Source organism: Ochotona curzoniae, unplaced genomic scaffold (genome assembly GCF_017591425.1).
Source record: "Ochotona curzoniae isolate NIBS_2020 unplaced genomic scaffold, NIBS_Ocur_1.0 contig_1014, whole genome shotgun sequence".
Lineage (NCBI taxonomy): Eukaryota > Metazoa > Chordata > Mammalia > Lagomorpha > Ochotonidae > Ochotona > Ochotona curzoniae.
Window position 1 is genome coordinate 23593270 of NW_024464920.1, and position 15899 is coordinate 23609168.

At 37.7% G+C, this 15899-nt stretch overlaps 1 protein-coding gene across 1 annotated transcript in view; it reads left to right on the plus strand.

Annotated features, from left to right (window-relative positions):
* The window catches only part of OSBPL8 (oxysterol binding protein like 8), a 150175-nt gene that overhangs the window by 34693 nt on the left and 99583 nt on the right, over positions 1 to 15899 (plus strand). The gene's annotated exons all lie outside the window — the stretch shown is intronic.

The window sequence follows — 15899 nt, forward strand, 5'->3', positions numbered from 1 at the left end:
TTGATTTAAAGTTGTTATGGTTTCTAGTCTCTGAGATGTTTTATAGGAGGGTATATGGAAGGAAGATAAGAGGGAAATTACAATTCTTGTTTCTGGAGTTTTTTTCTTTTAATGATTAGAATAAGTTCCATATATGTCATTTTGAGTTTTTTATTCTTTTGAGGGCATATGTTAAAAGAAAAAGTTTTTTTTTTTTTAATTTGTGAGGGAAAGAGAGAATGTATGTACTCCCATCTGTGATTTAGTCCCCAAATGCCCACAACGAACAGGCCTCGAGGAAGAGGGAGACTCAGAGACAGGTGGAGGATAGCTTCTGTCTGCTGGTTTATTTCCCAAAGGGCCACAACAGCTGGGGCTGGGCCAGTTTGAAGCATGAACTAAGGAATTCATGCTGGTATCCCAGATGGGTGATAGGATAAGAATTGGGTCATCTTCCACTGTTTTCCATCCTGTACTCAATAGCAAGGAGCTGGGTTTGGAAGGAAAGTAGTTGGGGCTTAAAGTAAACCTCCACTTGTATTGCGTGCTTTTATGTTGTCAAACTAATTCAATTCTATGCATAAGAAGATTCAAGTTATCTTTTATTCAAGCAAATTTGCAGTAAAATAAGGTGATTCATACTTAGAAAGTGTTTCTATATGTGTCCAAGGGGACAAAAGTACAGCATTAGTGCACTAAAATATGAGAATGTCAAAATGTCTTCTTACAAATTATGGCTTAGCAGGTCATTCTGAGTAGTGATTCTAATCAGAAATTTAGTGCTTGAATCCTCTAAAATATTTTCTGTCCCCTACTTATTTCCTTAAAACAATTACTATTTTATTATAAAAATAAAACATTGAGATGTACATGTATACAACGTACAATTGTAGAGGTCAGTGTATTTTAGAAAGCCAATCCTTGTGTGAGTGTTCACCAGGTCCAGAAATGAGGCATTGACAGCGTTCAGAAGCCCCAGTGCATGTCCTTCTAATCAGTACCTCCTCTGTCTTCCTCAAGGGTAACCATTAGCTGATTTTCTAAGTGATTGATTACTTTGTCTTACTTTTGAATATGCTGTGAATTGGATCATGTTCAATGTGTGCTTCATGTAAAACTCAATATTTTGTTGATAGTGTTCTATATCATTGCTTTATTCTACTTCTGTGTAGTATTCTGTTATTTGAGTTTGCCATGATTTATATCTTCTGTTGTTAATGGTACCTCCTTCAGATTGTGTGTATTACAAATAATATTGCTGTAAATGTGTTAAATATTTTAGTATGTATTTCTTAATACAGTTGTGAATTCTTTTTTTTTTTTTTAAAGATTTATTTTTATTATTTTTAAGATTGGAAAGGCGGATATACAGAGAGGAGAGACAGAGAGGAAGATCTTCCGTCCGATGATTCACTCCCCAAGTGAGCGCAACGGGCCGATGCTATGCCGATCCGAAGCCAGGAGCCTCTTCCGGGTCTCCCACTCGGGTGCAGGTTCCCAAAGCTTTGGGCCGTCCTCGACTGCTTTCCCAGGCCACAGGCAGGGAGCTGGAAGGGAAGCGGGGCTGCCGGGACTAGAACCGGCGCCCATATGGGATCCCAGGCGTGCAAGGCGAGGACCTTAACCACTTGCGCCACTGCGCCGGGCCCCAGTTGTGAATTCTTTGTCCAACCATTGGGCAAGTCTTCGGAGCAGAATTGCTGTATCATTAGGTTTTTATATCTCCAATTTTAGAGGAAGGATAAAGCCAAATTCTTGGCCAAAGTGGTTGTACTAACTACTCTAAAACTTCTTTGTGTATTTACTAGCACTTGGAATTTTAGTCTTTTTAACTTCATCATTCTTGTGTGTTTACAGAAACATCTATGTATCTTTAGAAAACAATTGGTGATTTATACTTATTGACTATTTAAGTATTTTCTTTTGTAAAATTGCCTGCTCAAGCCTATAATTGTTTTTCAGGTAGGTTATACACTTTTTAAAAACTCATTCCTGATATCTTTATTGAAAATTAATTTATCTGTTTTTACATAATTTGCTCTTTTTTCCCATTTTTTATTGTTAAGAATTTATTATACAGTTCCATATGCTGTGGGATTTCCTTTACCTTCTCTCCAGACCCTATTGATTCTCCTATATTATTACAATAGTATAATTCTTCATAAACAGTCATAAGTCCATCACCCCAGGCGTGGACAATGGCAGAAAGTTCAGCCTCTTATTGTCAAGATATAATTAACAGTTTCATTGGGAGTCTATCTTTGATCTTGAAATAAAGATGCATAATGTATTGTATCCTCACATGTGAATATGGTAGTCTCCATTGCACAGTTCCTGTACATTCCCTTAAATGAAAAGCCACGAAGCAAAATCAACAACAGGAAGAAAAACAGAAATTTATAATGCCATGAAGTTAAATAACATGTTACTCAATGACTGATGTGTTGCTGAAGAAATGAAAATCAAGGACTTTTTTGAAGACATATGCTACTGTATGACCTATCAGTCAGTAAAGATTTAATATGAGAAAAAAAGAACTGTTTTGAAGAAATGAAACTAAAAACAAAAACATCAAAATCTATGAGATATATCCGCCTCTGATCTTTGTTAGTGAGATGTGTCTTCTATGGGCAACAAATAGATGGGTTTTATCTTTTTAATCCAGTCAGTTAATCCATGATGGGTTGAAACCTTTTAAATTCAGAGTTATTTTTTTGTAAGGCCAAGTGACAGAGAAAGAGAGAAACAGCTTCCATCCACCGATTCACCCCCCAAAGGGCCACAACAGCCAGGACCTGGCCAGGGTTGAAGCCTGGAACTAGGAATTCTGTGTTTGTTTCCCAGATTTGTGGCAGGAAACCAAGTACTTGGACCATTGTCTGTTGCTTGCCAGGCACATTAGCAGGAAATTGGAGAAGTGGAGTAGCTGGGGGCTTGAATTGGCTCTCCAGTATAGGATGTGGGTATTCCAGTTAGCAGCTTACCTGCTGTTCCATGATGCCTGCCACAGCCTTATTGATTTATGGGAGTTCTTTATAGTTTGAATATGAATATTTATCAATAATTGTGACAATGCTCTTGGAACATGTTTGGAAGAATATATGTTCTTCAATAATTGTTTGCCTTTTTATGAACTTTATGATGTCTTTTGAGTGATAGAAATTTCTCCAAACCTGTATTTTAATGTAGTTCTTTATCAGTTTTTATATTTATTTTTAGTGCTTTCTTTTGGAACTTTGTTTATTTGTATAGTCTTGAGTTTTTTTTGGAAAGGTACATTTACAGAGAGAGAGGAAAAGAGAGATCTCCGTATGCTGATTTACTCCCTAAAGGGCCACAGTGGCTAGGACGGGCCCAGCCAAAGCCAGGAGCAAGATGTTTTCTGGGTTGTTCATGTGAATACAGGGGCCCAAGTATTTGGATCATCTTTAACTGCTTTCCCAAGGGCTTTTCGCAGTGAACTAGAGCAGAAGTGCAGCAGTGGAGTCGAACTGGTGCCCATATGGGATGCTGGCGTTGCAGGCAAGAGTTAACTAGCTAAGCTATACTACATGGTGGCCTAAATGTTTTCTAAAGTTGTGTTTTGCCTTTCACATTTGTATATATAATCCATCTTGACCTGGTTCCTGTGTATGGTGTGAGGTAAACTTTTTTTCCTCGTTTTCTACTACCATATGGAGATCTAATTAACTTAGTTTATTGAGTGCATTATCTTTTTTTTTTTTTCTTGTATGCTAGTTACTTCATAAATGCAAGTGTTAACATTTATGTGGGGTTGTTTTAGACTCTTTCTGTTCTTTTGGTTACAATGTGCTTGAATCAATATCATACTGTTTTGTTACTGTAGCTTTAAGGTAAGTTCTCTCTTTGGTTTCCTTTTAAGATTCCCATGGCATTTATGTTTACAAATGTTACAAAATCAATTTGCCTAAGTACAAAAAGAAAATCTGTTGGGTTTTAATTGCAATTTTCTGAATATATACATTACTTTTAAGAGAAGTGACATTTAAAAAATTCTGTTGTCAGGAGTAAGCGATTAGTCTAATGATTAAGGTGCTTGCATCTGCATCAAAGTGCAGATTGATTCCTGGCTCCCCCTCCAGCTTCTTGCCAGGGCAGACTATGGGAGGCAGTGGTGATGGCACAAATAATTGGATTTTTATCATTGTTGCGGGAGATCTAGATTGGGTTCCCAGCTGCTGGCCCTGGCTGTTGTGGACATTTGAGCAACAAACTAATACTCAAGAGCTCTCCATTTATCTATTGTCTCTCTTTCCTACACACAGCCCCCGCCACTCTCCAGCCAAAAACAAAACAAAATATAACAAAACAAAACAAAAGAAAGAAAAGAAAAAACAAAAACAGTAAAATTTCCTTAAAAGAAATTACTTCATTTATTTAGATTTTTAATTTCTTCAGTAACTCGCAACAGTATTTTGTGTTGTAAAATTATCACTCCTTTATTAGGTTTTTTTGTACTCATGTGTTACTTTTATGTAGTTACAAGTTTATCTTTTTTTTTTTTTAAAGATTTATTTTTATTATTTTTCATTGGAAAGGCGGATATACAGAGAGGAGAGACAGAGAGGAAGATCTTCCGTCCGATGATTCACTCCCCAAGTGAGCGCAACGGCTGATACTATGCCAATCCAAAGCCAGGAGCCTCTTCCGGGTCTCCCACGCTAGTGCAGGGTCCCAAAGCTTTGGGCTGTCCTTGACTGCTTTCCCAGGCCACAGGCAGGGAGCTGGAAGGGAAGCGGGGCTGCCGGGATTAGAACCGGCGCCCATATGGGATCCCGGGCGTGCAAGGCGAGGACTTAACCACTTGCGCCACCGCGCCGGGCCCAAGTTTATCTTTTAAAAAACCATTTTTTGGCAGTTATAAGTATATAGAAATGCATTTAACTTTTTGTGAAGACCTATACATATGTAGTAATCTACTAGCTATACTTCTTTATTTTAATCTACAAATCCTTTTATTTTTAAGCTAGTTATCTTGTATGTAAGTATAGATAGCGTCTCCCCTTTTCAGTCATTGTAATATTTATTTATGTACTTGTTTATTTTATCCTTTTACACTGGTTTTTATCATTTAGAGCTGGTTCAGTGCCCCAGTGTCTACAACAGCCAGATTTTTTATATGATGCTTAGTAGAAATGTCAATAGTGGTATAACTTACACAAAGAGAGAGCATACAGCATTTCACCAAGAAGTGTGATGTGTTCTGTGGATTTTATTTGATTAGAAGTTTTCTTGTATAAAAAGTTTCCTGGGTGTTTTTAACAAAAATCATTGGATATAAATGATGTCAGATTATTTCTCATCTGTTAAAATGAAAAAATGATTATTCTCCTTTATTCTATTTGAACATGGCACTATATGTGTGTGTGTGTACTTACACACATATATATAATGAATAAACAACACTTGAATGTGACCTATTTTATGTATTATCAGATTTGTTAATTGCTAGGTTTGTAGAATATCCATTTATAATTACTTCTATTTAACTTTCATTAAGTTCAGTTTTATGATTGCATGGAAAGGTACAATTTTCTTCCTTGTGGGATTGACATAAGAGAGGTTATTAACAAGAGAAAAATGTATGGATTTTATTTATTTGTACATGGAATTCACCACAAGAAACATGAAGAACCAAAGAAGTAGTTAAACTAAATGCTTATATGCAGTGATGACCTAAATTTTGAAAACCTGAAGGATTAAAGGATTGGACTCTGGCAGTTACTGTGGAATAATGACAAGGCAGATAAAAGTTAGAGTAACAATGTTATTTGTACAGGTTTCTCTTCAACCCTATACTCCTGGTGATAAAACCTTTGTGATTCTGATCTTTAATCTGCTTTTAGGAAGGTTAGGTTACTGGTTACTTCTTCACTCTGTAAGTTATTCAGAAGTGTAAGTTCTTAGTTTTAAAACAAATAGGAATTATGTATTTATTTATTTATTTATTTTTTTGGCGGAGATTTTTAGTTTACTTGTGCCATGGTAGGGAATGCATCTTTTTTTTTCTTTCCAGTCCTTGAAAGTTATTTTAGACTCACTTTTTGTTCCAGCAAATGGCTGGATTTAGAAATCATATATGTCAAAAGAGTGTGTATTCTGTAGTTGTTGAGGGCAGTGAAATTTATACACACTTTAATACAGTTTTAAGTTATGTTACTGAGGAAGGACTTTTAACCTACACTGCTGGTTTAGATGCCTGCATCCCAATTAGGGGCATGTCAACTTCATATCCATCTCCAGCTCCTTCTAATGCAGAACTTGGAGAGAGTCACAGTGGCTCGAGTAATTGGGTTTCTGCTACCCATGTGGGAAGCCTGGATTAACTTCCAGGTTCCTGGCTTTAGAGCACAGGCTCAACAACATTTCAGCATTTGGAGAACAAACTCATGGATAGGGAAGAGAGAGAGAGAAAGGGTATCTTTCTGTCACTCTGCTTTCAAATAAATAAATTAACAAAATGGTGCATATTACAAATAATAAATATTTTTTCCCTAGCAAAATTGTATTAAATTTATCTTGTGCCTCAGTTGAGATTCAGAATATTAAACTATCATTCATTGTATCCAAGCATAAATTATTTCAGATTTTTTTTTCTGGGGGTCTTTGTAGAAATGGCATTGTAGAATTTTGAAAGCTGGAAGAAAGAGGGGTAGAAATAGGCTAATAGGAAAATAGGAGTCCTTGGGAGCTATTGTGGCAGCAAATCTCTTAGGTTCAGGAAATAAGTTTTGAAAATTAAATTAACAAAAGATAGGAGAAAATGTACATGATTTTGATTGCATGTAAATATTCATGCAATCACAGGAAACAAGTGCAGCTCAAAGTTGTGATTCTATTTCCTTCTAACAAGGGGAAGAGGGTTTGGGCGTTAGTTGATGACAAACTATGGGGAACTGAAGAGGTGAGTGTTGGGAGGAACTAGTGGTAGATAAGGGTTTTCTTAATAATTGTCTATGCAAACATCCTGGTGTTGACTCTTCATCTTGAATAAGGATTTTTTTTTTTTGGCAGAGCAGAGGAAGGCTGAGATCTCCTGTGTCATTTGATGCTCAGTTGTTTTCAGCTCAAAATAAACATTGCAGTAGCTGGTGCCGCCAGTGCAGCTGAACCAGAGTTTGAAGAGTGGTGATATGTAATGAGAAAAGAAAAGAAAGATACAAGAAAAAAGTTTTGAAATCTACAGGCCAGAAGGTTCCTCTTAGGAGCAACTCAGTGACTCAATGCCTGTCCCAGTGGCTTTTATTCATTTGGGAAACTGTATGTCATATCAACTTAATTCACCTATGAGTCCTGTCTTTATCTAATCACTGGTCTAGGTAGGAAGGCCTCTTGGGTGTATCATCATCACATGCCCAGAGAGAGGAAGAGAGCAGAACACATGGAGAGCTGTGTCTGCAGTCTGCAGCACTGACCTTTCCAACTTGAGACCTTGCCAGTGCAGTTCTGTCTTACAACTTCCATTCTCATGCACCTGGCAGTGGTCTGGCTGGTCTGACCTCTGGATGCTGATTTTCTCTAATGACCCCAGAATCTGTGATCTTAAGAGCAACACCTACAATGGCTTCAGCTTTTGACTTTGGTTGTTAGCAGTAGTTTCTTATAAAAAGTGAGGAGTGAGGGTACTTGCCTTTAATTTTGATTTTGCTTTTGGTTCTATTCCCTTGTTTGGTTATGCTAGGAATTCTATTTTGTACACATTTTTTTTTTTAGATAATAGCTTCATCTTTACATAGAGTAAAAATTGTATGGAGTAATTCTAAAAATGATAAGCAAAAAAAAAAAAAAACCAGATGTATTCATTCACTCACTCATTCTGCTGCCTTGCTTGCAGATCACTTTAGCAGCGTTTATTCTCAAAATACTTAATTTCTGCCTGTGGCACTTATACTGAAATATGGCTTATTCAATGAGAGGTGGCTTTAGGAGTTCTTTTTATTACATGTGCATTTGACAAAAAAATATTTTTTTCTGGGCTTTCTGTGAGGAAGCCACAAATTACTGCTGCTTCAAGGCCACTATCATTCAGTAGAAGATTAGGTTGTTTTGATTAAGTGGTATCTGTTAAAGCTGTTAGCTTTGTTTAATAGGTGCTGCTTTTTTTCCCACTTACCTAAATAATAATTTAAAGTTCGGAAGAATCTTTCTACGCTGCTTTTTCTAGAAACTTTGTAGGTTAAACAGACAGTGAGGCACCAGTTCCCCGTGTCTCAAGTACTAAAGCAACAAAGGAGAATAAATCTTTACACTTTGAGTTCAGCTAGTAATTATGTTTAAATTAGGATGCTGTCCTAGATTTAGCTTGACAGTTTAAAGAAATGCATCCTCAGGATTGACTCAGTTATTGGACTTTTTATTATAAAAAGTAATGCACATCTGAAAATCTTAGAGTGAGAGAAACGATTACATTTCATCTCCTCAAGCCTGCTCCCCTGAGCTTAATGCCAATAACTTTGCTTTTAATTACTGTTTTAACTTCAGAAAATACACTGCTGGGGCCTGTTTTATGGCAAAGCGGGTTAAACCACCACTTGGGAAGCCAGAATCCCATTTCTGAATGCTGGCTTAATTCCTGACCACTCATCCAGCTTCCTGCTAATGTGCTTAGGAAAATGTGGGATAATGGCCAAAGTGCTTGGGCTCCAGTGACCCTTATGGAGGCTATGATGGAGTTCCTGGCTCCTAGTCCAGCCCTGGTTATTGTGGGATTTGAGAAGTGAACTTGCGGTTAGAAGATATCTCCACCTCTCCCTAACTCCCTTCTCCATTCTTTCTGACTCCCTTTTTGTCTCTCCCTCCTTTTCTCCCTCTTTCTGATGCTTTCAAATAAGTCAATAAATAAATCTTTAAAAATTGCTTCTCTAAGATTTATAGCATTTAATCAATTTTTACTTTCACTTCTGAAAGTTGGGGAGACATAGGTGTTTATATTTTAAGCCCTGTTTTTTTCTTTTCTGTTTTTTTTTAAATTTTTTTAAATTATTGTTAGCAGTGTGTCTTAGTTCTCTAGTATCAAAAGTTAAGGGTTGAGGGCACTTACCATTAATTTTATTTTTTCCTTTGGTTTCTACTCTCTCTTTTGCTTATGTTATGATTTTACTTTGTATATTTGTGGGGTTTTTTTCAGATAGTAGTTTTGTCTTTACATAGATTAAAAATTATATTGAATAATTCTAAAAATTCAACAGCAAAAGAATCCTCATTCATTCATTCATTCCTTCATTCATTCCATAGATTTTGACATTTTGATTTTTTTTTTAATATTGGAGAAACCAGGGCCCTGAACTTGGGCCTTTTCTGCCTGCACAGATTTACAAGGAGATCTCATCTAGTCTTCTAGACCTAAATCCCATCTGTTATGCTGACTACCAGTTTATTTTTTTAGACTGATTTTTCCCACCTTAACTCCACATTTGCATTTCAACTGCCGTTTTGATATCTTTTCTGATGTTTGACTGGCATTTCAAATGAGCATGTCTGAAAGTTAGCTTCTAATGTCTATTTCTTCCTTCCCACATTCATCCCAATCTCTCTTCACTTTTAAAATTTTGTATGAAAGTGTTGCATTAATTCAATGTAAGTCACATTCAAAATGCCACAGAGGCATTTTCCAAAGCATAGTTGTTGCATTTTTAGCTTCTTTGTTACTGGGGAAGGATAGAAGGTTAGATTGAGTAATGAAGTAAAAATATCTATACCTGTGTAGATGGGGTATGATTTTGTGTGCATTCTTGATTAGCCGGGGGTTCTCAAAAAACCAAACTAAACCAAACCAGAACCACTAAGATAGAAATTTGATTTCTTTCTTTATATAGATGTGTCTGTGTTTCTCTATCTCTCTGGCTCATTTTATTTGGCAGCTCATAATTCTGAAATTTGTGTGGTAGAAGTATAGACTGGAAAACTAGGGAAGAATTAACATTGCAATTTTCAATCCAAAGACAGTCCGTAGGCAGAATTTATTCTTCTTTAAAAGCCTGGGTTGTTTTTAAGACTTTACTTGATTAGATGAAGCCATCCCACTTTGTGCACAGTAACCTGTTTTCCTCAAAGTCTACTGATTTAAATGTTAACATCTAAAAATACCTTCACAGTAACTTCTAGATTGATGATTCACCAAACAGCCTAGTACCATAATCTCAGCCAAGGTGACACATAAAATTAACTCCTTGTCTAATCAGCACTTGTCAATTTGTCACTCAAACATACTCTTTAAATTATGCTTGCATGCTCTCCCTGTGTCGAATCACAATGCATTTCTAACTCCTGGGACTTTAGACAGTGACTGTGTATGGAGATCATCCTTAAAGAGATGGTGAAGTCAAAAAATCATTAGAGTGCACTTTCGTTCAATGATCTGTGTCCTTCTAAGAGGACATTGGGGCAGGCGTATGCAGGAAACACCAGGTGAGAAGCCAGGGCTGTCAAAGAGGAGAGCTTGGGAAGAAACCAAACCTGTTGATACGTTGATCTTAGACTTTTATCCTTGTCTGCTGAGGAAATGCGGTTTTACAGTTTAATCCTCTCCATTTGTGGTATGTTGTTACAGCAATCTTGGTAAAATAACATGGGCCATGTATCTGTCTCACATGGTTTTCCTGTATACATTGCACTTACCTTTTCCCCAGTGGGGGTTGTAAAGTTCTTGGCTGATGCTCACTTATCTTTTTATCTGTAAAATAAATAACATGATATATGGTTAGCAATACTTAACATGGTCATGCTGTATAAGAACTGGATAAGAGGGAGGCAAGTAAAGATATTTGGTACACACACAAACATATTTATAGCAAATAAGGAAGGAATCCTCATATAAATCACAGTTCTTATTTCTTTAACTGCCTTCTTCCACCACATACTCTGTGTTCCTTTTGCTCTAAACTAGCATCTCAGCTGATAGTGGCTCTTGACCAGGCTGGGTAACCCAAATCATATTCTTGAAGAGTCTGGTAAGTTAAATTCTATCTGAATTGGATTATTACAGTTTTTCATGGTCATTACTCACAGGGCATGATGGTACTAGGAGTTATTCTAAGGGATCTGTGTTCCAGATAAATTTTTTTTCCCATTGCGAATAGCAGTCTTCATTTCTTCATAGTGATCAGGATCAGTCACTTCTACTGCCCCAGTAACTCTGTTTTATGCTTGTTAGTTCAGAGGCACAGGCAGCCTAAAGTAACCAGGTGGCAGTTACTGTGTCCAGTTTAGTGGAATTATTGTATATTTTGGTAGAAGTATTCTGTCTTTGGAATTGAGAACTGTATGGCATCAGAGCATAAGGTTGAAGAGACAGGAGGCAGGAGTTTGCTAGTGGATCAGTAGGGGTGATAGTAAGGTGTAGGTCTCATTTCCTCTCCCTGGTTCATATAGCTGTAAATGTTGGTTTTGGGAGAAGCAGTACTACGTACTGGATATAAGAGAGAGTGTAATGCCACCAAGTTAGTAATGTAATTGAGTCATTAAAAAGCCATTCTACTGTCCTATCAAAGCAGTTGTCTCAGGTTGGTGGAGAGCATGACAGAATTAGAGAATCTGCTGATCAGTGGACTTATTGCTGTGCTTTGTTCTGAAGATTGTTTATTATCCAGAAGTTCTGCTGTATGGGATACCATGATGGTGGACAAGGTGTTGTGTCAATCCACAGATAGTTGTTTTGTTTAATTTCAGGCCCTTTACAAAAACAACAACAACAGCAACAAAAATATAGTTGGCTGCTGTGCTGCACAGATAAACTGAAAAATCTGTGTTTAAAAAAAAGAAAATTGATAAAATGGGACCTGCTTACTTCACATAGGGTGGACTACTCATGGAAGTTTACGAAAATACACATGACTGATGCAAAAAAGATCCTATTTAAGAACATAAACTTTGGGGTGTTTAAGTCTAGATCTTCATAATATGTATAAAAATGAAGTGTTTGGAGAATTTCATTTAATCTTAATAATTTAACAGCCCTTTTCATTGAGATCAAAAGATAGTAATAGGCTAGAAATAGAGCTGGTGGATTTACACTCTGCAACATTCTTTCATCAGGATGTATGATCAACTAAAGATCACCAGATTTCTAAGGAAACCAAAACACAAAGGCAAAAGGTCCAGGTAAAGAAAAATCAAATGGAGTTTTGAGGAAACAGAGTGGGTTTCCTGAGAAGAAGATCATTGAACAGCAGAACACTTCAAAGGAAGTTTAAGTATGTACTTAGGAAAATTTAAAGAAATACTATAAACATGAAACAAGAACAGGTCAGGGTCCAGAGCAGTAGTCTAGTGGCTAAAATCCTCGCCTTGTATGCACTGGAATCCCATAGGGCCCCAATTCCAATTCTGGCAGCTCCACTTCGCATTCAGCTCCCTGCTTGTGGCCTGGGAAAGCAGTCGAGGATGGCCCAAGGCCTTGGGACCATGAGCCTGTGTTGGAGACGTGGAAGAGGCTCAAGGCTCCTGGCTTCGGATCTTTGCAGATCCGGCCATTGCAGCTGCTTGGGGAGTGAATCAATGGATGGAAGATCTTCCTCTGTCTCTCCTTCTCTCTGTATATCTGACTTTCCAATAAAAATAATAAAAATTTTAAAAACTAGGCCAATGTGCAATCAAGAAATAGGAAAGTGTCTTTAAAAAATTAAAGACAAAAATAAAAGTTGGTGGATTGACTGGGGAATAAACTGAGCACAAAATGATTGGTTGGTAAAATGAACAAGTTGATCTTGGAAATAAAATTGGTAAATAAAGATGATACTTCCGATATAGTGCACAAAAAATGCAGACAAGAATGGGAAAGTCCAGGCTAAAATCAAGAAACACAAATTTCAACATCTGCTTAATAGAAATTTTAACAGAAAGTAATGTAGAAAAGAAGGGAAGAAATAACACACATGCGTACGCAGACTTTTCTGAGTTGAGGAAAAAGATTTACAGACTGAAAACTCTTGAGAGCCAACAGGATTAATCAAGATGAGCTATGCTTAGACAAATCGTTATGTGATTTTACGACTGAATTCTTACAGATTCATATAGGAATGAAAGAGTAGTCATTCAATGGTTTTTCTTGTTTAAATATGGTAGAAGTAATTCTCCTTTGCTCTTGAGTTTTCAGAAGGCTGGAGAATACTGAAAGCTATCAGAATTACATAATATTTTGGTGGTCAGTAGTACTATGTTTTGAAATATCATTTGACAGCAGATTTCCATACTGTGTACTTTTCTGTGGGCTTTCATACTGCTTTATCCAAATGTCTTAGAAGAGTACTTTTATAGTAACTTTCTGGAGTCCAGCTCCAGCTTAGTTCGGAGCTCGAGAAGGGTGCGTGAAATAGGTGTAGAGAGAAGAGACGGACCACTACAATTCCAAGATCATTGTGGACCATGTGAGAAGCTGTCCACTTTATTTATACAGAGCAGTACAAGGTTCTCTTTAGGGGCATAATTTACAACTGCTTGAGAGATGAATGAGGGAGGATTACACATTCCTTGCTTATTTTGGCTTGCCAACCCCCACCTGCTCTCTTCAAGTCTGTGCTCCATCCTTGATGCTGCCTGTGACAACCAGGCCCCTATCTTGAATTATTTATGGGTTAAAAGGTCTGGGGCCTAGGTTTATGGGGATTGGGGTCATTGACATTAGTAGTTGGCCTTTAGCCCTGCAAGCTCAGTCTTTAGGGTCACAGTAACAGGATGGCCTTTAGGGTCCCAGTAGCTAGATTTTTTGTCATAGCAGTTTCAGCCCATATTCCTATCACTTCTTTATAGTTTGTAAAATTCTTATCAAATCATTTCCCAGAAGGCATGTTTTATGTCTGGGCCAGATTTCAGGGCAATGGGTAGGCACAATGAGGTGTCCGGAAATGGAATGGGTTTAATTGTATTCCTGTGTGCAGTTAAAGGCCCACTCACCAAGACATTATCAATAGCAGTAACTCTCAAGCTCATGTTGGTTGCAAAAGCCATCTCACAGGGGCAGAGCCTCAATAGATTACAAAATTCTTAGTGGGGTGGTTGAGAGTACATGCAAAAAGGGGTGAAACTGTGTTAAGGTGGTCAGAGAGAAATCCACCGGGCCCTGCCAAGCTGGGGAGCTGTTCTCTTCACACCTTCTTGTTACTCACACCTACTGCAGGGACCCCAGCAGTAACTTATTTGCATTTAGATCTGTTTTATTGGGCTGTTTGTTTGGGGACACAGTACAATCTGTCATATAATACTGGGATGTTCTTGCTGTTTCTGACCATGCTTCTTAGGATGCAGCTGAATTTATATCTTTTGTTGATATATTCTGCATACAGTATACAGAATATGCTTAGGAAGAAAAGTGATTTAATAAAATCGAGGAAATAGCTAGAGAATTGACACAGGTGACACAGCGGTCATCTTTTTGTTTTAAATTTATTAATGGATCCCAAATGAAATTAAGTTAACTTCTTGATGTGTCTTACTGAATAATGATTTGGGAAAGAAAGAATGCAGTTCCTTTGATGTGAATATATAAGCCTAACACGTCTTGAAATCCATCCTTTGATATTGGCCCCTCCATGATGATATGATTCAGCTTTAAGAGACAGCAATGTGCCAACTCCCAGATTTTTTATCTCCAGCTCACGTCTCTTTTCTCAGCTCCAGACTCTAACATCCAATTCAGTACATCTACTTCACTATTAGATATACATCTCCAGTGCAACACACCCAAAACTGAACTTCTGATCTATGTTTGTTCCCTTGTCCCACTCCCCCAGAGTAAATAGCCTTACTTTTTTTTTTTTTTAAGATTTCTTTTTATTATTTCCATTGGAAAGTCAGATACACAGAGAGGAGGAGAGGTAGAGAGGAGGATCTTCCAACTGCTGATTCACTTCCCTAGCGGCCGCAATGGTTGGATCCGCCTTCAAAATAGTTATAGAACTTTATTATATCTTTTTTATTTTACGTTTTTAAATTAAGATTTATTTATTTTTGTTTGAAAGGTAGATATACAGAGAGAAGGAGATACAGAAAGATTTTCCATCTGCTAGTTCACCCCACAAGTGGCTGCAACAGCCTGAGCTGAGCTGAGCTGATCCGAAGCCATGAGCTTCTTCTGGGTCTCCCACATGGTTGCAGGGTCCCAAGGCTTTGGGCCGTCCTTGATTGCTTTCCCAGGCCACAAGCAGGGAGCAGGGATCTGGTAGGAAATGGAGCAGCCAGGATACAGACTGGCACCCACATGGAATCCTGGCATGTGCATGGTAAGGGCTTTAGCCGCTATGTTAGTGTGCTGGGCCCTATCATGATTTTGAAAAAAATTTTTATTACATAAACAGAATAGAGTTGATGTATTTTATATATGCAATTTTAAGTCTGCAATGAGACTTTCCACTCTCCTTTTTAAAATATTTATTTATATATTTTTCCTTTTTATTATTATTGTATGATACATTTGCATAGGCTTCCTATATCTTTTTGACTTTCATCTTAATATCATATTTGCTTTCCTGGATTACTGAAGTAATAGCCTCTTGGAGTGTTTTTTCTAGTTTGCTTTTCTTCTGAACCCATACCATTCTTCAAATCCATTGCAAAAATTCATTTTTTCTCCACTTGTATTACATTTCCTAATAGCCTCAATTTTTTTTTTAAGATTTATTTCATTTTTATTGGAAACACGGATATACAGAGAGGAGAGACAGAGAGGAAGATCTTCTGTCCGATGATTCACTCCCCAAGTGAGCGCAATGGCCGATGCTATGCCAATCCGAAGCCAGGAGTCTCTTCCGCATCTCCCACAGGGGCGCAGGGTCCCAAGGCTTTGGGCTGTCCTCGACTGCTTTCCCGGGCCACAGGCAGGGAGCTGGAAGGGAAGCGGGGCTGCCGGGATTAAAACCAGTGCCCATATGGGATCCCGGGCGTGCTAGGCAAGGACCTTAACCACT